The sequence below is a fragment of the Rhinolophus sinicus genome, chromosome 7 (genome assembly GCF_057876585.1).
Source record: "Rhinolophus sinicus isolate RSI-liver-muscle chromosome 7, RSI-T2T, whole genome shotgun sequence".
NCBI lineage: Eukaryota > Metazoa > Chordata > Mammalia > Chiroptera > Rhinolophidae > Rhinolophus > Rhinolophus sinicus.
Genome location: NC_142507.1, coordinates 44097439 through 44121463, shown reverse-complemented (window position 1 = coordinate 44121463; position 24025 = coordinate 44097439). Strand labels below are relative to the sequence as shown.

Sequence of the window (24025 nt, the reverse complement as noted above, 5' to 3'; positions counted from 1 at the left end):
TTTGGATCTTAGTGAAAATGGTAGGCTGAGGTTCTTCAAAAGTCTACCCCTCCACAGAAACAACTAAAAATCCGGCAAGAACTGTCATAATCAATTCTTTTCGAAACTCTAGGAACTAGTCATGTTTTTTGCAGCAATGCAGGAAGCATCTATTCCAGGAAAACAGCTGAATCTTGGTAAGAATAGCAAGCCTGTGACATTTAAATTTACCCCAGTCCCATCTCCATCTCTCCAGCACAGTGGTAACCTGAAAGATAACAGCCTGCATTCTAGTACCAGTATCACAGGGGACAGAATGAATGTCATTTGAAAATATTGGTCTTTGGTTGATCTTTCTGGTGACTTCCTAGATAACCAGCTCAAAAGGCATTTTATCTCACTTACATCAGAATTTGCCCAGCCCGAAAGTCACTACCCATGGTCATTTGTCGAAAACCTTTACTACAGGCAAACGTTTTAGCCTTTGTTGCTAAGGCAATGTATAACAGTTGGGACAAACAATAGAGTAATCAAATACCTTCGGAGGAAAGGCTGGGGAATGACCTGCTTTAAGGAAATAAGGGTATTGATGAGCTCTGACATATTTCTGGGAATCCAGAAGGCCCAAGGCTGCCCACATGCTCAAGGAAAATGAGAGAAGGTCCTAAGCTCTGACCTCTTATTGACCCACATGAGCAGGAAGTGAGAGCCAAGGCAGAGTTGTAAATTTCCTGGCTGAATGTTGAAGGCATGCCTTAATACATATACAGAATCCCTCTGCAAAGACTGGGAGATTCTTGTTGTTGTTGTTCCCGGTTTTTAAGGAAATCCCTGTACATTCATTAGCTGAGCACTGTTAACAGAACAGAGATTTCAGTGTTCACACATGACAAAGAATACAATCTTTACAAAATTAGTTCAAGAGAAGTCACTTAAACAACAGCCACAGTAAGCAGCAACAAAGTCTGTAGGGGGAGAAAAAAATCTAATTTCAGTGTTTCCAAATTATAATATTCAAAATGTACAGTTTTCAATAAAGAAAATATGAGGCATGCCCAGAAACAGGAAAGTATGGCCCATTCACAGGGAAAAAAATGACAAAACAATCAACAGAAAGTGTTCCTGAGGAAGCCCAGATATTAGACTTTTCTAGACAAAGGCAATATTATGAACAGTTGTATGCCAACAAATTAGACAAATTTCCAGAAACACACAAACTATCAAAACTGACTCAAGAAGATACAAAAAATCTGACTAGACCTATAAAAAGTAGAGATGATAATAAAAATAACAAAAACCAAAAAAACTTTCAACAAAGAAAAACCCAGGACCAGATGGCTTCACTGGAGAATTCTACCAAATGCTCAAAAAAGTAATACCAATCCTACACAAACACTTTGAAAAAATAGAGAGCAGTGAACACTTTCTAATTCATTCTATGAGGACAGTAGTACCCTGGTATCAAAACCAGACAGAGGCTTCAGAAGAAAAGAAAACTACAGATCAACAGCCCTTATGAATAATGATGTAGAAATCCTCAACAAAATACAAGTACACTGAACCCAGCAGCATATAAAAAAGATTATACATCATGATCAAATGAGACTTATCCAATAAATGAAAAATGGGTTCATTTCTTGTATGGTATACAATCAATATAATGTACTTTATTTATGCTTATCTTAATAGACACAAAAAGCATTTGACAAAGTCCAACTCTTTCATGATAAAAGCACTCAACTAAACCAGAAATTGAAGGAAAATTCCTCAATCTGATAGAAGGTATCTACAAAAAACCCACAGCTGACATCATACTTAGTGGTGAAAGACTGAAATATTTCCTCCTAAAATCAGAAACAAGACAAAAATGGCCACTTGCACCACTTCTACTCAATACTATTGGAAGTTCTAGCCAGGTGAATTAGGAAAGAGAAGAAATGAAAGGCATCAGTTTGGAAAGAAAGACGTAAAACTATCTTTTTTACAGATCATATGATCTGTGTACAATTTAAATATAGAAAGCCTGAAAGAATGCACACACACACACACATACACACACACAATTAGCACTAGTAAATGAGTTCAGCAAAGTTGAAAGTTACGAGATCAATATATAAAAATCAGTTGTATTTCTACACACTACAATGAACAGTCCAAAAATAAAACTAAGCAAATAATTTCATTTTTAATACCATAAAAAAAGAATATAATACATAGGAATAAATTATTGTTTAGAAGGCATCATTCCACTTCAAACCCATTAGGATGGCTATTACCATAAAAGAAAACCAAAAATGAACAAAATAACAAGTGTTGGTAAGGATGTAGAAAAACTGGATCCCATGTCCACTGCTGGTGGGAACGTAAAATGGTACAGCTGCTATGGGAAACAGTATGGCGGCTCCTCAAAAAATTAAACATACAATTACCATATGACCCAGCAATCCCATGACTTGATATATACCCCCAAGGAATTGAAAGTAGGGACTCAGACAGATATTTCTACATCTCTGTTCATAGCACCTTTATTCACAGAAGCTAAAATGTGGAAGCGAATCAAGTGTCCATCAACAGATAAATAAATGGATAAACAAAATGTGACATATATATGCGACGGAATACTTTTCAGCTTTTAAAAGGAAGGAGATTCTGATACATGCTACAATGTGGATGAACTTTGAAGACAATAAGTTAAATAAGCCCGTCACAAAGAGGCAAAGATTTTATGATTTTTTTTTTAATGCCTATAGCATTTTTAAATTTTTTTTATTTTTGGGGAAGGTGAACAGGACTTTTATTGGGGAACAGTGTGTACTTCCAGGACTTTTTTCCAAGTCAAGTTGTTGTCCTTTCAATCTTAGTCATGGAGGGTGCAGCTCAGCTCCAGGTCCAGTTGCCGTAGTCAGTTGCAGGGGACACAGCCCACCATCCCTTGGGGGAACCGGCAACCTTGCGGTTGAGAGCCCACTGGCCCATGTGGGAATTGAACCGGCAGCCTTTGGCATTAGGAGCACAGAGCTCCAACCACCTGAGCCACCCGGCCAGCCCCTATGATTCTTTTATATGAGGTACATAGAGTGGTCAAGTTCATGGACACAGAAAGTAGAATGGAGGTCGCCAGGGGCTGGGGAAGAGCAGAATGGGGAGTTATTGTTTAGTGGATATGAAGTGTCAGTTTTAGAAGATGAAGAGTTCTGGAGATGGATGATGGTGATGGTTGTACAACAATGTGAATAATAAAATGTGCTATATCTTTGTAACGGAATATTATTCAGCCATAAAAGGGAATGAAGTACTGACACATGCTACAATGTGGATGAACCCTGACAACGTTATGCTAAGTGAAAGAATTCAGACACAAAAGGCGACATACTCTATTGTTGCATTTATAGAAATGTCCAGAATAGTCAGATCCATGGAGACAGAATGTAGATTGGTCATTGCCAGGGAATGGGGGGAGAGGAAGGAATTGAGAAATGTGGGGTTTCTTTTTAGGGAGATAGAAATGTTCTGGGAATAGATAGTGGTGATGGCTGCACAGCATTGTGAATATACTGAAAATTACTAAATTGTACACTTTAAAATTGGTCAAATGATAAATTTTACATTATATGGATTTGGTATCAATTTTTTAAGAAAGAAATGAATAAAAAATGAGTGACTCTCCTTCAGGTTTCAAGTCTGTGTACTTAAGAGAATTACATCACTGATGGAGATGAGTAAGTTAGAAAGGGGAGCCTGATTTTGAGGGCAATTGTCAAATTTGACTTGAACACATTGACTACAAATTGAAGACGGTAGGTTTGGTTGGTATTATGACCCCTGATAGATGTCTAGGGAGAGTTCATGGCTTGAAATAAGATTCCGGGTCCTTCAGTATAGAGTATAGTGGAGACTGGGAGAGTGAAGCATCTCCTAAGGAAAGGACCTCTTCTTTGCAGATCGTAGCCCATTCTCCCTCTCGGAGGAGGCCCAATGCTTGAAAATAAGCAAAACCCCACCCCCTTCAAAAATGCCCAACCTGGGCTGGCAAGACGAATGATAATGCAGGAATAGGGGTAATTCTATTTTTATTGGAAGTTTTCCAATCTGTGCTAGCACTTCTTACCCGCTCCTTCTAAAAGCAGAGCCCAGCCTTTCAATGAGGAAAATCCATTTTTCATTTCTTCAGAGCACTGAGACACCAAGAAATGATTGTGTTAACATTTTGGTGAACTCTCTCCATTGGGAGTTTTAAGCAGAAGAACGATGTTATCAAATTATGTTTCTAAGGGATCATTCTGGTTGCTGTGTGGAGAATGGATTGGGAGAATGGATTCAGGGAAACCAGACTGAAACCAGTTTTTCGCTTTTGGTAGTGAATTTCCTTGGAAATGAAATTCTTCAGTTTTTTCTTAGAAAATCAAGTTCTATATATATAAAAGTTCTCTCTCTCTCTCTCTCTCTCTCTCTCTCTCTCTCCATATATATATATATATATATATATATATATATATATATATATATATATATATATATATATATAATATTGCTATATATATAGAGAGAGTGCACACAGAATTACATTAGTTTTTTTTTCTTCATCAGTAAAAATACCCATAAAAAAACTATATTTAATAGTTGGGTTACCAAAGAACTCATACCTCTACTTTGTGTGTGTGCGTGTGTGCGTGTGTGTGTGTGTGTGTGTGTTTAACAGAAAGACTTTCTTTAGAAATGTCCCAGATATTACAACCCAGAGGAGGACTCTACAAATAGACTCTTGATTTCAGTGTTACATTGCATTCTACATTATGGTTTTTATGTTTCTTTTTATCAGGAGAAAACTATGTTTGTGAAGGAGTAGACACACCCAACTACGCAGTAACGTGGCATTTCAGCAGGGCTGGTTGCAATTCTTCTAGAACGAATCCCAAGAACTCAACAGAAATCCCCACGGAATACTTTGGTAAGATATTGTGGGAGTCAAAACTATTGTACGTATGCAGATGTGGTTAGCTCTTCTGTATGCGTGCTCAGAGAATCTTCTTAGATAATTAGGAATCGTATCCAGCACCAAATTCTGTCAGGCAGGGTTCCATCAAAGAAGCAAAACCACTAGAGATGTGAGCGTACACGACTGTGAGATGTGGTTGAACAGTCTCTGTAAGGGTGAGGTCTTTGTGCCGGCTGCTGGAGTGTGAAGCTTGCAGGGCAGGCAGTCAGGAAGGGAAGATGGGTGCAAAGTAGGGGAGAGAAGCAGAAATGAGCTGGCACCCTGCGCCTCCAGCTGGAACCCACGAAGATGAACTGGAACCTGTGTTGGTTTCTCATCACCTCCAACTTCTACAAGAGGAGTTGGCACACTTTGTCCTGGAGCCAGATACTCACCTGGCCCAGGAGTCAGAAAAGCTGAAGGAAGATCCAGGAGGGGGTAGAGCAGCTGCAGGGCTGCTGCCAGCAGATAGGAGACAGCATACGTGAGCTCCATCAATGCCTCTTGCTCCTGGTGTACTGTTTTAACCATTTTTAAAAAAGATTTTTTTGTTTTTATTGGGGAAGGGGAACAGGACTTTATTGGGGAACAGTGTGTACTTCCAGAACTTTTTTCCAAGTCAAGTTGTTGTTCTTTCAATTGTAGTTGTGGAGGGCGCAGCTCAGCTCCAGGTTCAGTTGCTGTTGTTAGTTGCAGGGGGCGCAGCCCACCCTCCCTTGTAGGAGTCAAGGAGTCAAGAAGTCGAACCAGCAACCTTGTGGTTCCCACTGGCCCATGTGAGAATTGGCAGCCTTCAGCGTCAGGAGCACAGAGCTCCAACCGCCTGAGCCACCGGGCTGGCCCCCTATTTTAACCATTTTAAAATGTACAGTTCAGTAGCATTAAGTACATTTACGTTGTGAAACTGTTACCACCACCCAGAATTTTCTTCATTTTCCCAAACCGAAACTCTGTACCCATTGAACACTAACTCTCTATTCCTCCTCTCCCCTCAACCCCTGGCAACCACCATTCTACCTTTTGTCTATGAATTTGACTACTGACTACTCTAAGGACCTCATATAAGTGGAGCCATAGAGTATTTGTCCTTCTGTGACTGGCTTATTTCACTCAGCATAATGTCCTCCAAGGTTCATCCATGTTGTGGCATGTGTCAGAATTTCCTTCCTTTTTAAGGCTGAATAATATTCCATCGCACGCACATACCACATTTTGCTTATCCATTTTTCTGTTCATGGACATTTGGGCTGCTTCCATCTTCTGTGAGTAATGCTGTTGTGAACAGGGGTTGCAAATATCTGTTCGTCTCTGCTATCAATTCTTTTGGGTGTACCCATGTTCTATCTTCTATAGATTTACTCTCCTTGTCTCATCTCTGGCCCCACCTTCCACCTTGTTCTTCTTTGATAACTTAACGAATGCCTAACTAACTACTTGTACGTCTTATTATGGCCCCTTCCATTTGTACTGCTGTGCCTTTGCTTCTACTGCTCCCTCTGCCAAGAACACCCTTCCCACTTTTGGGGGAGTGACTCTTCCTAATTCTTCCTTTAGGAATTAGGTTACATGCCATCTTCTCCAAGAAGCTTTTCCCAAATCCCCATGTTGGGTTATGATCCTCTCTTCTGAGTTCCAATGGTCCCCCGTTTACGCTGTTTGGTTAAAACATTATATCATATTATATTGCTGGTGCCTATAAGGTCTTCAGAAATTGGAGACAAGATCTTCTTTAGCTTAACTTCCAGCAGCTAAACACAATTTTTGGCACATAGATGACATTTGTTAAAATTAGCTTAACAAAACTGAAAGGAATGTCGTGTCTCTGAGGCAAGTGCCTGCTGCTAAGGGTGGGCCATCACTGCCAACGGCAAAGAGAAGTTCAAGTGGGAGAAATCCTCTCGTATTGGTCCTTAGGATCAGGCTCATTGGGGGAATAGACGAAATCCCGCGGAGGAATGGAAGTATCAGATGACTTCTAGATCGTAGACTGGGAAAATTCCCCTGTTGCCAGGCCACTACTCAGGGCATCTATTTGAAAAAGTATATAAAGTTCAGGTCATTCCAAAGGCCATTAGGCAACAATCCAGTTTCTCTGTGGTATCGTCGTCCTTGCTTGGAGAAATGTCAGAGGTCCTGGGAACCTTTTTATTCTTCAGTGCGTTTAGATGGAGACACATTGTATGCAACCTTAGTTCTTTTATTCTTGAAAACGTTTCTCCAAATGCACTCTGAAGAGTGTCGCTGTTGCAATGATTTTGTAGACGGTATGGTTCTAAACCCAAAGGAGACTGAGTGGTTCCTGGGACTTCAAAGATGAACAAATGCATTTAGGACAAAATGCGTAATAGTACGTGCCCACTACACAGGGCCAGATGCCAGGAGCAGGCGAATTCAGCAGCCACAACAGAAGAGAGACGTCCTCCTCGGGAACCGCCTCCTCACACTCTGCTCAGAGCCAACTAGTCACACACAGACATAAGGCGTGTCTGAACAATGAACTTGATAATGGAAAGACCTCACAATTTCTGTAGACACGTGAATTGTGAACTTCCCAGTTCAAATCCTCCTCCTGTCCTCAGAAAACTTGCAAGTAGGGAGTCGCTTTGGTACAACGTGGTTTTCTGCACAGTATCTTGTCCATAAAAATGTCCACTGAAAGTGGGGGAGTTGATGGGTCGCTAGCTAACATCCTTCCAGCGTACTTACCAAATGTACTTGATCAATGTTTGATATGAGATTGAATTCCGGAAGAACAAATTGTGTTTTTCAGTAAAATTGGTGTTGTTTTCTGCATATCACAGTACAGTATTTTTAATGGCTGGTATCACTCATGATATCATCCCGATGCGCTCAATTTTCTGACGGAACTCTTCTTCTAAAAACTGTGAAAATGCCATTGAACTGACGAACAACAAAACATATGGGTTTAAAGTCTAAATTGCTTAGGTTTTTAAGGAAAGTATTTAAAGAAAATAGTAAGAGGGTCATTCTGGTAGTAAGAACACGGAGGAAGAAAGCCTCTTGAATAAATGAATGGTAATGAAAAGTGGTCCAAAGAAAAGATCCCATTTACTTTAATCTTGGTTATCGTGGCCCGCCCGTGTCTCATGTTGCTACTTATACTGTTTTAATTTTCCCTAAAATTTATGGATTGCGGATTAAATATGTCTCTCTTAGGCTTGATAAAGTAGGGTTGTTTCCCTCAGAAACGTAATATTTTTATTCCTTAGCATTTACGACTGAGTTTAGACTACCTTCTTTCTAATCCTTTAAAATCACGTGTCGAAAAGGGAGGGTTCCCTTGAAAAGGGAAACTGGTGTCCTAAGACAGCTTGCACTTGGGACAACTTTCAAAGTGCTGCTTGGATTTTCAGCCTCTTTGGCCTTGGCTACCCTGACAGGGAAGTTTCCCCTTTAAACAGCAATGTTCCTATGAACGTATGTTGTGCGTCAGAGTCGTTATTTACAACCCTGCCTGCATCTCTGGGTGAGGAGCTGCGATGCCAGACTACCTTCAGGTGCTCAGCAAGTCTTCACTGAGCGGACACAGCGCTGTGCTAAGGGCTATTTATTCATTCTGTGCAGGATGTTTATTGAGCATCTACACTCTGCTGGACATTGGGATACAAAATAAAAAGGATGAGCCCTGATTTCAAAGAGCTCAGAGTCCAGGTGAGAAGCCAGCTGAAATAAATAGCCGTCTGAGTAGATCGTACTAGAAGGGAGGGCCTCGGGAGGTCTAAAGGGAAACAACGGGGTGCTGGGGAAGAGGAACTTTGCCAAGAGGAGGTGATACTTGACCTCAAGTCTTGAAGGATGAGTGAAATTTTGCCAGTTGAAGAAGAGTGAGGTGAGAATAGTGGGGAAATAGGTTTGGGTAGGGAAGGTGGTTGAAGGAAAACTTGAAAATCAGGGGCAAGAATTTGGATCTGAATTGGTGGTTGACAGGAGGCAAGCACCCGTAGGCTGAGGAGCAGAAGGAGAATATGTCCCATCAATTGTTCAAGGAAATTTCGTCAGACATGACATGTTGGGGACAGGTTGGCCTGGAGGCAGCCAGTCAAACACCACCAATTGGAAGGTGAGAAAGCCTGGGATTGGGGTGATGACAGAAGGGGAAGAGAAAGGGAAGTATCCCAGTGGAAAGGGACAGCGCTTGGCACATGGTTAGGAGAGAATAATGGAATATTTAAATGGATAATTGACAGTGAACATGAAACACTGACTGTGATTCTAAGGGTTGACAGGGATAAGGAACAGGAGAGATGAAGTGGATTCAAAGAAAAAGAAATTAACTACTCCCTATAAACTCCTACAGGGTCAAGTTTTGTTTCCTCCCGCTGAGTACAGGATTTAGTATATAGCAATTTATTTGTAAATGTTAATGGGAAGTTAAGAGTGCAAGTAAATAGGGGAAAAGAAGGTATGGCTTTCAGCCTCTCTGTTGCCCTAAGATGGCTTGTCCTGGAGATACCTCTCAAAGTGCCGCTCGGGATGTTAGACTCTTTGGCCTCAGTTTCCTCATCCAAAAAATGGGGGAGTTGATTGGTGACTAACATCCTACCAGCATTGATAAGCAATGACTTTGTTCTTTTTTGCTGATATTGGTGTTCTTTCTGCCTAAAAAACAACTTAAAAGATGAATCCCAACTCTTCAAGCCCATCCCTTCCCTCTGAAGTAAGCAGAGAACACTTAATGTCTGAGGTACAGGGAGAATCTAAAGGACTTATGAGCTGAAGGGCTATTTCTCACTGTTTGAAGGATCCTGTTGCCAAAAATGGAAGTGGTGTTTGGAGCGTTGTTTTTGCCATGTCCCCTGGACTTAAATGGAACTAAATTCTCTTGCAAAGATGAAGAGGAGAGGAGAGGAGGGGCTGCCTTGGCCGGGAGCTGGCTGCTAATCTATGCAGTGGAGGTCCAAGTTCAAATATGCTTGCAGGAAAGCTTCTGTTCACTTTTTCCTTTGTACACAATGAAACTGTTGTGCATCTAGAAGCGGGGAGAAGGCAACTGGATTTCTAGAGCTCAAAGGCCAGCATCTTTTTTATTCCTTTTTGAATCTCCTCTTTTGGAGACACACCCTATAGGACACACTGGTCTGGAGAGCAAAATACTAGTCAGCCATGGTTGTCAAGTCGAGCAAACAAGAAACGCATCCTGAGCAGGAGTTATCAGCCCTCATTAGCACATAGTCTCAGTGAATCACTCAGCAATACTTGAATGATGACTTCCCCTAAAATAAGGAGCGTGACACACTGTACCCTCATCTTAACATTTGTTCTGCCTATGATGACCATTTTAGGTGGGTCCATTCCTGGACTGCTGGGTCCTTTTGCTGTGTTAGTTGAGTTTTGTAAACTACCCCGTAGAGGAATGTGTTGAATAAATGCCCATCTGATTTCAAAAGTCCGGAGGGACTTCTGTGCCTACTACTTATAAATCTAATCAGATGGTCCCGAACATGGCTCCGACCCTCTCTTTGAGAAAAATTTCCAAAATGATAAATTATTTTTTCTGCTAAACCTCTGTGTGATCATTTGTCTGTGATTTCTCTTTGCACGGATGAAGCTTAAGGAGTTGGTGCAAAAGGAAACTGGGATTTAGAGGGATGGGGGTAGGTGGCTGTACTTACATACAATGCTAATAATAGTTGATATTTATTCAGTGCTTACTCTGTACCAGGCACTGGTAAAGATTCTTTACAAATTTAATTCAGTTAATCCTCAAAGTGACTCTATAAAATAGACATTAGTGTCTTCATCACTTTAGAGCTGAGGAAACTGTGGCGTGGAGAGGATAAATCATGAAGCTGACAGGTAGCTGGGCCAGGCTCCCAAATGTGGTACTCTCTACTAATTTCCTGGGAACAGGCTGTTCCCCTAACTTTCATGCCCCTGGGTTTCCTGAGAGCTTTGTTGGGTTTCAGTTCTGGATACAGTTCTTGACTATTCGCTGTCTTCATACTGTGGTTCCCACACGTAGGATGAACAGAGAGTAATGGATAAGTAAACAGGGGTGGAGAGTAAGGGAGGAAGTTATGCTATCAAGTACACACACACACACACACACACACACACACACACACACACACACACGCCGGCCCATTTATTTATTTTATACTCATGTGCTCTCAGAGGCTCCTTTCCTGCCAGGTTATACATAGTCCTTCCCTGAGGGATCAGCCCTTTCCACTCCAGGTCATGGGAAGGGGCAGGAAGGAGATGACTTCCTTTCCAAGGGCTGGCCGGAAAACCAAGTTTGGAGAGGGACCCTTATAAGAATCGATCGATACGAATAGCAGCTGTAAAGGCCAAACGTCTGTGGCTGAGACGGCACAGTCACCAGCTCTCAGGACGTAGAAGGAAATCACTTCCAGCCTTCAGGAGCTCAGCAGTGACAAGAGAGCAAACGCCAATTCTGATGTGTCGGCCCCCACATGCGCCCACAATCCAGGGCCCCAAGACTGTCATCTTAGGACATATGCTGTGACATGCTGTCATGTCCTCTATAGTTTCCTGCAGCCTGATTTAAAACAACTTCAACTTTTACAGCCGTATAATCGAATGCTCTGTAGTCATTACAATGAATAGGTTAAATTACTATCGAAAGATGCTCATGGCATATTTATCAGGTGAAATTAGCTCGCAGAACTGTATGCACGGTAAGATCCCACTGTGTAACAAAGAGAAAAAATACCCGCATCATAGCAATCATAAAAATGCACAATAATATCTGTACAGTGCTTATTATATACCTGGCATAATTCTAAGTGCTTTACATTTGTTAATGCAATCCTCAAAACAATCCTATGAAATGGGTAATAATATTATCTCAGTTTTATATGAAGAGATTAAAGTACAGAGAAGTGAAGTAACTTGCTCAAAGTCAGTCAACCGGGTGGCAAAGTCAGAATTCAAACCCAGGAATCCTGGCTCCTGAATGTCTATTGTTAACCTATTAACCATGCTATGCTGTACTAGAAATGCCATGTGAGCAGAGAACAATTCCAGACAAATACACAGCAACCTGTTACCAATGGTTAGCGAAGAGCTGTGGAAATGGCAGGCGGGATGCAGGATGAGGGAGATAATTTAATTTTTATAATACATACTTTTGTACTTTCTGCATTATTCTCAAACTACCTTATTATTTATTTACAGTTTTAATTCTTTAGGGGCTGCAGACAGTCACTGAACCTGTGGTAGCCTAGTCAAAGTCAAAGGAAGAGATTAAACAGATGTTGTTTCCAGGAGGAGAGTGAGAAGTGGGTTGGGTATATGCGTAGAAAGGGAAGAGTAGGCTATGACTTGAGAAAAGGGAGACATGAGGCACTTACGGTAGTCAAAAATCACAGAGACGGGAAGTGTAAAATCAGCAACCAGGAGGGATGGGGGGTTATTGTTTAACAGGTATAGAGTTTCAGTTTTGCAAGATGAACAGTTACAGAGATGGATGGCGGTGCTGGTTGCACAACAATGTGAATGTACTTAAGACCATTGAACGCTGCACTTAAAATGGTTAAGATGGTAAATTTTGTGTTAGGTATATTTTACTACCACAACAACAACAACAACAAAACTGAAGAGAAACAGGAGAGGAGAGGGAGAATAGACTGAGGAGCCCGTAGAAGCAGCAAAGAAGGGAAAGGAGTTGCCATCGGAGCATCAAACTGTGGTGAGGAACTTGGATCTCTAACGCCATCAGCTTTAATGACCCACACTTAAATATGAAGTCTCCGTGGAGGGAGAAACTTGGGTTCTCCACGGACAGAAATGAAGTGTTTTGCACACTTTGTAAGCTAACCCAGGCATGTCCTTTTGGGGGATGGTCAGAGGGTCCCAGGAAGAATTTCAATCATAACACACTTGTCTCCATCCTGAGACCAGGGCTTCTGGTTTGGAGGAAAGGTTGCTGTTTGAAAGCAGAAGTGGGCTCCCTGGCTCTGACAAATGTAAATACAGATCGATCCTCCCCTCTACAGAGCAGTCTGGATAAACAGGGCCACCCACTACCAACCACGCTAGCATGCCAGGGCAGGGATCAGGTTTCACCTTGCTGGCCTGGTTACAGGCCTCTGTGAGGTGGCCCCGTTCCAGCAGATGCCAGTAGCTCCTTTGCCAGGTCTGCTATCAGCTCATCTACCTTTCACCCTTGAACTAGAGCCAACATCTCTGGAGGAAGGACCGTGCCACTGCCTTTCACGTCAGGGCCTTCCTAGGCTGCACTTCCAAGAGGTCAGGCCGTGCTCAGTCCTGAGTGGCTGAGTGGCTCCCGGGGTCTCATGTGCGTGGGGGGCCCTGTCATAAGAAAGGCTGAGTCTCTGGAAAAGCACCTCCAAGAATAGCCCTCTTCCCTTGGGCTATTTCTGACAATTATGATTTTTTTGGAGTACAAATGAGATTTTCTTAGTTTTTCCCTAGGCTTGGATGGACTTAACTTCAAAGCACGGCATGTTTTCATTTTGACAAGTGTGAAGAGGTACCACCTTGCCATCCCCTTCCTGTGGTCACTGTTTCATCCCCATAATAGCAATTATCATTATATTTGCTGAGTGAGTATTATGGAATCACACTTGAATATTTCTCACAATAAAATGTTGTGCAATAGGGAATATTATCACCATTTTATAAACGGATGAAAGTGGCAATCAGACAAAAGTTATCCAGAGCCACTCATTTGTGGCAGAGATGGGATTTGAACCCAGGCCCGTTCAACTCTAAAGATGGTAAACATATACATTAAATGTGTACATTATATATTATGCTAGATTGGCCTTTAAAATGCAAATAGGAACTATTTGCTAATCAAATAGTTCCCTAATACACAACTTTACATAGACAATAAAGACATTTAAATTGTTAAAGGTTTTACTTACCTTACTTAGTTCAGTCACCAATTCAGATGGAGATTGCAGCCAAGAAATCAAGAGAAGGCTGAGACTTGGAAGGGCTGCAACGGAAGAATTAGGAAAGACCATCAAGAGCAAAGATGTGTCAACAGAAACCAAGGCTAAGAATATTCACACCCTCACGTTCCCAATTACTGTGCATGGATGTGAAAGTTGGACAGTGAAGGAGGCTGATAGGAAAATAAAAATGATTTATTTGACAGTCTTTGGAGGAGAGCACCCCTGAGAGCCTGGACCACCAGATAAATGAACAAGTGGGTCCCGGAGCAAATTAAGCCTGAGGCAAAAGTGACACAGCTGAAGCTGTCCTACTTTGGGCACATCATGAAGGTAAGGTTCTTTGGAAAAGACAATAATACTGGAAAAAATAGAAGACATAAGGAAAAGAGGAAGATCAACTACGAGATGGACTGACTCCATAAGAGAAGCCACGGTCGTGAGTCTACAGGAGCTGAGCAGGGCTGCTGAGGACAGGGCATTGTGGACGTCACTCATTCATAGGGTCACCAGGAGTCAGAGCTGACTCAACAGCGTGTACACACAGTGCCCTAATAAACAGGTGGCCAGAGCTGCAGCATAAACACAAATTCATACCTTGTCAGACCCAAAGTCTCAGATTCTCGCCTACCTTCCCAGGTATGACTTGCATCCCAATATTCCTGATATAAATTCTGTTAGGAATAAAAAGGAATTTCCTCTGTCTGATACAAGGCGTCTATGAAAAACCTACAACAAACATCATCCTGAAAGACTGAAGGCTTTCTCCTAACAGTTGTACCTGCAGTCCAGGTAACACGGTAGCCTGCCTGGGCCCAAATCCTGGCTCTACCATTTTCTATGCATGTATTCTTGGGCAAGTCACTTAACCTCAGTCTACTTATCTGTAAAATCCCCTAAGATCAGAAACAAGGCAAGGATGGCCACTTTCACTGCTTCTGTTGAGCATTGTATTGAAGGTTCTAGCTAGTAGAATGAGGGGGGAAAAAAGAAGAAAAAGAAACAAAAGACATTCTGATTGAAAAAGAAGAAGTAAAATTGACTTTATTTGCAGATGATATGATTGTCTATGTAGAAAATGTTATATAAATTTGTTTGTTTGTTTTTTCAGATTATTAACTTTCTCTTTTTGTTGTTTACTTAAAAAAAAAACACCTTTATTGGGGAATATTGGGGAACAGTGTGTCTCTCCAGGGCCCATCAGCTCCAACTCACTGTCCTTCAATCTAGTTGTGGAGGGCACAGCTCAGCTCCAATCCAGTTGCCATTTTCAATCTTTAGTGGGGTGGGGGGCAGTCCACCATCCCCTATGGGAATTGAACCAGCAACCTTGTTATTAAGAGCTCACGCTCTAACCAACTGAGCCACCCAGCCATCTTATATAAGTTTAATATCCAAAAATTAATTCTATTTTTTATTCTGGTAATAAGCAATTACAAATTAAAACTTAAAAACAGTACCATTTGCTGTAGCCATAGCAACAAACAATACTTAAGGATTAATTTAACAAAAGATACATAAAATCTAACTCTGAAAACTATAAAACATTGCTGAAAAAAATTAAAGAAGGCCTAATAAAATGGAAAGATGTACTGTGTTCATAGATTGCAAGATTCTGTGTTGTTGAGGTGACGATTCTCTCCACACTGATCTATCAGTTTAACACAATCCCAATCACATCCCCAGACTTTTTGAAAAAAATTGAGAAGTTGATTTAAAAATGTGTATGAAAATTCAAAAGACCTAGAACAGCCAAAACAATTTTGAAAAAGAAGAGCAATGTTGCAGTACTAACACTACTTGATTTCAAGACTGACCACGAAACCACAGCAATCAAGATGGTTACGGTATAGGTCTAAAGATAGACAAATAGATTGATGAGACAGAATACAGAGTCCAGAAATAGATCCACATATTTATGGTCAATTGGTTTTTAAGAAACATACCATGGCCACTGCATGGGAAAAGGATAATTTTTTCAAGAAATGGTATGGTGGGGGCGGCCAGATGGCTCAGTTGGTTAGAGCGTGGGCTCTCAACAACAAGGTTACCGGTTCAATTCCCACATGGGACGGTGGGCTGTGCCCTCTGCAACTAAAGATTGAAAATGGCAACTGGACTTGGAGCTGTGCTGTGCTCTCCACAACTAGATTGAAGGACAATGACTTGGAGCTGATGGTCCCTGGAGAAACACACTGTCCCCCGATATTCCCCAATAAAATTTATAAAATAAAAGAAAAAGAAATGGATGGCAACAATTGGATAGCCATATGTAATAAAATGAACCTCAACCCTTACCTCACACCATGTACAAAAATTAACTCGAAATGGATCATAGACTTGAATATAAGACTAAAACAGAAACATTTCTAGGAAAAAACACAGGACCAAGTCTTAGTGACCTTGGCCTTGGCAAAGATTTCTTAAATATGACAAAAAAGCACAAGCTATACAATCAAAAAATAAGTAAATTGGATATGCAAGCAAAAATAAATAAAATGAAATCTTTTGTTTTTCAAAGGCACTGTCAAGAAAATGGACAGGTCAGCCACAGACAGGGAGAAAATATTTGCAGAACATATATCTGAAAAAAGAATTTGTAGCTAAAATATATAAAGAACTCCAACAGAGCCGTAAGAATATGAGTAATTCAATTTAAAAATGGGCAAAAGATTTAACAGTTGCTCCACAAAGAAGATATACAAATGTCAATATGCATATGAAAAGGTGCTCAATATCATTGGTCACCTGGAATATACAAATTTAAGCAATGAGATACCACCATACAACCATTAGAATGGCTAAAGTGAAAGCAACTGACCATTCCAAACATTGGCAAGGATCCATGTAGAGGCACCGGAACTCTCATTCGTTACCGGTGGGAATGTTAAATGGCACAATCATTTTACAATATGGTCTGGCAGTTTCTGAAGACGCTAAGTATGCATCTACCATATGATTTCGTCATTCCATAACCAGGTCTTTACCCAAGAAACTTATGTCCACATAAAGACTGGCACGTTGGATCTTTGGGGCACTTTTATTTGCAGTAGTCCTAAACTGGAAACAAACTAGGTGTTTCGTCAACAGATGAATGTATAAGTAAATTGTGAAAGATCCACGCAGTGGAATTGTACTCAGCAATAACAATTAAAGAACTAGTGATGCAGCAACAACATAGATGAATCTCATAATAATGATGCCGATTGAAAGAAGCCAGATAAAAAAGAGTGCATACTTTCTGTATGACCCCATTTATATAATTTTCTAGAAAGTACAAATGATAGTGACAGAGAGCAGATCAGTAGTTAGTAGGTGGGAATAGGGAGGGGTGGAAGGAAGGATTAAAAAGGGGCAGGAGGTACAGAATTGTACACCTGAAATCTATGTAATTTTACTAACAACTGTCACCCCAATAAATTAAAAATAAATAAAAAACAAAAAAACAAAAAAAAAAGAAAAAAAACACACAAAAAAAAGGGGGCAGGAGGAAACTTTAGGGAGCAATAGATGTGTTATCTTGTAGGGTAGATGTTGAGGAAAAATTGTCTTCATTGGTTGATGTGAGCTTTTGGCTATCAGCTTTTATCTGTTCCATTCTAGCATCTTTGGGAACTTGTATGCAGCTTGCTGCTTGCAGTATCAGAAGACTTCCTAACTTCCAACAACTACAACAACAACAAAAACAACAACAACAACAACGCCAACAGCCGCAGCATTCTTGGGAACTAGCAAGCAGCGGTGTGGGAGACGCCTGAGTTTCTCTCAGCTACAGACCCGGCAAGATTTTGATTTATGACTTTTCCAGTGCTGTTCCCCACCCTGGTTTGGTGAGCTTGTGGCATCTACTGTGATAGTTACTATCCTATAGAGCTTATTACTGCTTGTGGATACTCCTTACTCATGTTATTTGTGTATTTAGCCAAGTGATTTTTGATCAACAGTAAACATATGTTGGGATCTCTTAAACTACTCCTTTGACATGACATTGTTATCAATGTATATAGTTTAGTCTTAACCACCTTTACTTTCTGTCATTAGCACATTCTATTAACTGCCTTTGACCTTTACTATTGTATACTGCTAACTAGATTGAGTAAAGATTGCTAAATAAATTGATTTAGATATTACTAAATAAATAAGTTAATTAATTAGCTCCATTCTAGCCTGTGTCCCTCCTCTTTCTTTTCCCCACTCGTCATTACATATCTTGATTGTGGTGATGATTTCACAGGTGTACACCTATGTCAAAATTGATCAAATTGTGCACTTTAAGTATGGGACGTTTATTGCATATTAGTTATCCTTCAATAAGGGTGTAAAACAAAAGAAATGTATTTTAGATTGCCACCCATCATACACTCAAATATGTAACTCAAACAAAACTACTCTTACTATGAGCAATGTAATCTGATTTATCCATTTTATTCCATTCCATTTAATTGATAATATACTCTGATCACGATCTACTCACCCGATTTCATAATTCACTAATGGGTTGACACCTGTCGTTTGAAAAACACTGCCTCAACATACGTTTGAAAATGAATGGCTTGAGTCCAAAACAGCCTCTTGGTGACAATGACGAGCCCCTCTGAGTGAGTCTCTGCGTCTTTACCACTTTAACTTTCATCTCCGCTTCTGTTAATGTGGCTGAGAGATTGTAGAGGCTGGTGGAAATGGAGTCCTAGTCTTTCAGATTCTTGCATCAGAGACTAAAGTTTCCTCTCACCCTTTTGCCACCATTTTCCTAACTGACTTGTTTGGGAGGCTGTGGATTTTATGATCTCATAATGAAAACTCTTCTGTGATGTCCGCAGTCAAGAGGGACACTATGGGGGACTGTGGGGGACAATGAGATGGCAGCTACTGACCACACAGTTCCTAGGCCAAGGATTTTCGACTTTACTATCGTCGGTAGCAGCTGCTAGTAACTCTCATTTTCCTCATAAAAAAAAAAAAAGCAAGGAGGCTCTGACAGTGAACCTACTCTTTGTGATGACTTATTTGGTTTCCTGAAGACTTTACTTTCAGTTGTTGTTCATTTTTGCCTGTGCGTGAGGAAGGCCATATGGAAAGTGGTTCCTGTTTCCTAGTGCCAGTACGTTAACAGTGGTAAGTAACTGTCGGTGCCCTGCAGGGTCCAGCAAAGAAGAGAAAATGCTAGAGGAGAGAAGCAGAGAATCAAAGGTGAGGAAAGAATTCTAGGCTTGGCCTTGTTTCAACTCTGCGATCAATTAGTGTTGCTGTATGCAACTTTACGTGCCTGGCAGTCTTTCTGTGTCGCGGGAAGTGATGTAATTTGCAAATTCTGTTCATTTTATGTCGGTAAAGATTTTAATCAACAAATTCGGAACCAAAAGGAGATGAAAGTCAGGCAGAAGGCTGAGTTGTGATTCTGGCCTCAGCCTTTGTCTAGACAGTGGCTGACGGCAAGCAACCGGAAGACCTGCCATTATTTCCCGAGACCTCAGACTTCCCGTGTTTCCAGAAGAACCAGTGGAGTGGATGCCCAAAACAAAGCCTCATGGCACACTTGGGGGACACAGGATTGCACAGGAGAGCTTCAGTTCCTAGCTTGGCAGAGTTGCCTACGTCTCGGTTGATTTAGCTTAAAAAATCTAAGATCTAGATTCTGCTCAGATAACTAGCAGCCAGAGGTTGTAATTTCAGAATTTGAACAGTCTTGGGGGTGAGGAATCAGAGTATATTGATGCTCTCCCTTCTGGGCAAGTAGATTTCAGTGTCAATTCACACCTTCTTTATTTAGAACTAGGAGAGAGTGTGAGGTAGTGGCAAACACTTGGTCACGGTGTCTGGTTCAGATTCTAGGTACAGATTCTGTCACTGTTGCCTGCCAGCCTCGTGACCTTGGGAAAATTGCTTAACTTCTCTGAATTTCCGACTTCTCATTTAGAGCAGCAGTTTTCAACGGGGAGCGATTGCTCCCATCACCCCCACCCCCCAGGGAACATTTGGCAATGTCTGGAGACGTTTTTGATTGTTATGACTTGGGGTGGTGGGGTGCTACTGGCATTTAGTGGCTAGAGACCATGAATGCTCCTAAACATCCTTCAAAGCACAGACAGCCCCTCACAGCAAAGAATTACCTGGTCTAAAATGTCAGTAGAGCTGAGGTTGAGAAATCCTGGCTTAGAGACAATGCATGCGAAGTGTCTGGCGTAAAATAAGTAGATGCTGAATCAATAGTAGTTTAATATAGCTAACTGAAAACCAGATTCTGGGGAAGCAAGGACCATGCAAGTCTGTCCTAGGTTCTGGAAAAGTCCCCAACAGTGGTACAGTGGTACCTCGGTTTTCGAACGCCTGCGTGAACGAACATTTCGGTTTACGAACGCCATGCATTTTATGGATCTATGGTATCATTAGATAGTAAAATTCATGCTAAATTTGCAGTTTTAGGGGTTGATTTTAAAGATCTGGAACTGATTAATCCATTTTGCATTACTTTCCGTGGGGAAACCGTGCCTCGGTTTTCGAACGTTTCAGAACTCGAATGGTCTTCTGGAATGGATTACGTTCGAAAACCGAGGTACCACTGTACCTGCAGTCCACTGAACAGTTAGTGCAGGTGTCGCTGTGGTAAAGAGGTTCCAGTGGTAGCTATGGAGCCAACCTACCTGGGTCCAAATCCTGGCTCTACCATTTACTGCATGTGCATTCTTGGGCAAGTCACTTAACCTTGGTCTGCTTCTCGATAAAACGGGGACAATAATGTTACCTGCCTCACAGAGATGTGTTAAGATGCACAAAGGATAAATTCGCATAGCATAGCAACTGCTCAAGTAACATTTGCTGTTATTACAAGGGGAGTAGTTATAGAACCAGGGCTGAGAGGGGCATTGATTTTAATAAGAAGCTCTGAGCTTTTTGATATGAAATATGAAGGGGAACACAAACCAAACAAATGGGTAATTCACATGGCAATAGAAATTTCATCAACCAGTTAAGGACCCACTACGAGCGGCTGGGCAAGATGCCAGCTGTTTATAAATTCATCTCATTGAATCCCCTTGACAAGTCTTAGAAATGGCTCTTATTAAACTATTTCGGTCTTATTACAGATATGGAAACAGGCTCTAAACAATTAAAGTAACTTTACCAAACTCACACAGCCCTTAGGGGGAGAGCTGGGGTTTTGAATCCAGGGTGTGTTTGTGGGCTGAAATTCAGAAATGGCCAATTCAGGGCAAATTCCTGGATATAAAACATTCAACTAGTTGGAATTCTTTATGTGTAAAGAAAGGAAGAAAAACTTAGAGTCCAATACCTGCTAGGACAAATGTCCTGGGGTATGTGGGTACGAGGAAAGGAGAGCAGGACACAAGTGACAGGAGCAGTCCTCGCTTTTCTCCAGTGACAGCTGCTAAGGCCAGGGAAGCCACCTGGCATTGCCACAGCAGCATAGAGCCGTAGAGAACCATTCTTGGTAATGGCTGAGGCCTGGTAGCCTAAGAGAAGGGAAGTGGACTAATAGGTTACTCAGTGTTGGTGCTTTCTGCCATGAGGAGATGTTTTCCAGATAATTCCTGAGATGCCCCTCCTCTCTCTAAGTGTTTCATGAGACGTGTGCTCTGTGTGTGGGGTAGGGATGTGTGTAGTGTGTGTGTGTGTGTGTGTGTGTGTGTGTGTGTGTACTATGTGGTGTGTGTGTGTGTGTGTGTGTGTGTGTGTGTGTATAGATGACACCACAATAAGCCTCGGACTGAGGAACCAGCAGAACCAGAAAAAAGTCCTTGGGAGAAGCTGTGGCCTTCCTCTAAACAAACAGCTCTGTTGAGAGAAGGGTGGAAATGGTAAAAATAGCCAAGAGAAAACTGAATATCTCCCAAGATGAGCAGTGTTAAGGGCTGGCACACCTTGAAGCTCTGGGCTGTGCTGTGACATAGGTGGTGTTTCATGGATCTCTGGCTTTCCTGGGGGTGCCCTTCACCCCATCCATTGTGGGAAAACCATCTGGGCAGGCCTCCCGGCCGCCTGCCTCACTGCACAGATGGTGGGTTGGGAGGCCTTCTCAGGAACTCTGGGCCACACTCATTCAGCGCGACCCATGCCCTGTGTGTTCTGTGGGAGGCGGTGCTCTTCCCGGGCAGAAATGCTTTCCCCAGTTCACTAACCTGGTTGTTTAAATATAGGAGAGGAAACAGATGCTGGTTGGGCGGAAGTCCCTGGGATGACAGGGCTTTGGCAGTGGCTTCCTAAGGCTGATAAGGACATGGGTGTGCTCCCAGATGGGCCTTTGTGACATTGCTCTGAGCCAGAGCCATCAGAACTTGGCTCCTCCACAAGCTCCTCCTAACTGACATGGAGAGGAGGGCTATTTTTAAGCTGATCCTTGTGACTTCCTTTTGGCCATCCTCGTTGTTCTCCTCTCTCAGAGCCCCAGAGAGCAGCTTCCTGCTTCAGCTAACTTGAGCTGGGCTGATGGGGGCAGGGTCCTGAGAGGTGAGGGCTGGCTGTGCAGGACGGTGACAGAGCCCAGGACAGAGCCAAGGGGGCTGCCGTCCTGGCAGGCAGAGTCCAAACCCGACTGATCTCGTGATGGGACTGTGTGTGGCGTCCCAGCTTCAGGCTCAGGTACCAGGGGTGGGGGTGGGGGTGGGGCCACCCGGGGTGGGGCCACCCAGATCCGTCACCCAGCAGGAGTCATGTGGAACCTACAGTCCCAGGACTCTCCGGGGCCACATTAACGTGTAGGAAAGCCACTGAGCATGGATATCATGGAGCAGATCCTGATTTGGGGGACCAGCTCAGCTCTACGGTCTGTGGGGAACACCCTCCCACGTCCCTTGGAGCAGAGTTCCGGAGGAGTGTGTCCGGCTGCGTGTACCACCAGCATCCTCAAATTGTGTGGAGGATGAATCACACCGACAGTCCCACCCTCTGCACCGCGCCTTAGAACCGGGGAGCTGCCCTGTGGGCACTGTGGCTCCTGGGGGATGCCCAGGAGACAAATGTCTGCCTCCGCTGCCTCTGGCTTCCTCCAGTTCTCAGACCCACAGTCGGAGCATCTCAAGTACAGCCCTGGAGCCCACCAGCTGCCTGTGAGAAACGGGGCCCATCCTCTCTGGCGCACGGGACAGTCGTGTCCTCATGGAGACCTCCTTCCTCATCGTCTGCTGGGGGTGACTGACAGCACGCCCAGCTCCCAGCAGGGCACACGCAGTCCCTGCCCTCTCCCCATCTCTTAGGCGGCCCAACAGCCGGGGCCTGAAACACCTCACGAGCGATTCCTTCATCCGATAAGCAGGGCTGAGGACAGACGTGCCACAGTTTAAGAAACTGGTGCTTTCTGTCCAAGCGCAAGGGAACTGAGGCTCAGGCCTCACCAGGTGGGAGCCCTGGTTCCACAACCCCTGGGAGATCCAACAGGAAGGGCCAGTGTGTATCCCACAGACCAGTAACAGTCCACGCGATGCTCGGAAAGGCCATTCCAGGCTAAGAATCTGGGCCAAGTACTGGGCCTTCACTCTAGACACTCCTTTAGAGGAAGAACAGACCCTGAGGCTGCCTTTCTGTTGAATCCAGGATTCTAGACTCTTAACCTCTGTCTCTCATCTGTAGAGATGGCATTGGGACTAAAGGAGCTGCCCCGGGCAAGGCCGCTCAGTGGCTGGGTGAGCGTTGGCTGAGGTGGAGGCTGGTTCTACTGCTCACAGAAAGGGCAACCTTACAAAACCTTTCTAAATGTCAGCTTCCTTACCTGTGAAAGCAGATGTGAAGAAAATGATGGGCTCTATAATAGGGCCACATCCAGGACCAAGGGAGAGCCTGTGAGAGAGCAGTTAGCATTGTGCCAGGCCCAGAGGAAGCCCCCTGGAGGGTTAGTTGCTATTTCTGCATTACTGCATAGGAAAGTCCCGAGCCCACACATACACAGTGGGGTGGGGGTGGTGCCAGGTGCTAGGTTAGACTTTGCTTCTAAGTACATCTTTTCCCTCTTTGGGCCTCTGTTGTCGTCTGTGAAATAAGAAGCTGGACTGTTGTTCTCTAAGACCCATTTCAGCTGTGACATAGACTTTAACATTTAAAGAAGTGATATTTATAAAAGGGGGTGCATACACTCCCTTCATTTGCAAGTGGAAGGGGAGGAAATGGGAGGCCTGGCAGCAATCTTAGGTCCTTACCCCAGGGCCCCTTTGCC

At 42.8% G+C, this 24025-nt stretch overlaps 1 long non-coding RNA gene across 1 annotated transcript in view; it reads right to left on the bottom strand.

The window, feature by feature from the left end:
* Positions 1–23693, bottom strand: part of LOC141568542 (uncharacterized) — a 66740-nt gene extending 43047 nt beyond the window's left edge. The window contains exons 1-2 of the long non-coding RNA XR_016021745.1: positions 23585–23693; positions 13831–13904 (exon numbers count right to left, since the gene is read on the bottom strand). This is a non-coding gene — a long non-coding RNA (uncharacterized LOC141568542). The remainder of the gene's footprint in view (positions 1–13830; positions 13905–23584) is intronic.
* Between the last annotated feature and the right edge of the window lie 332 nt (positions 23694–24025).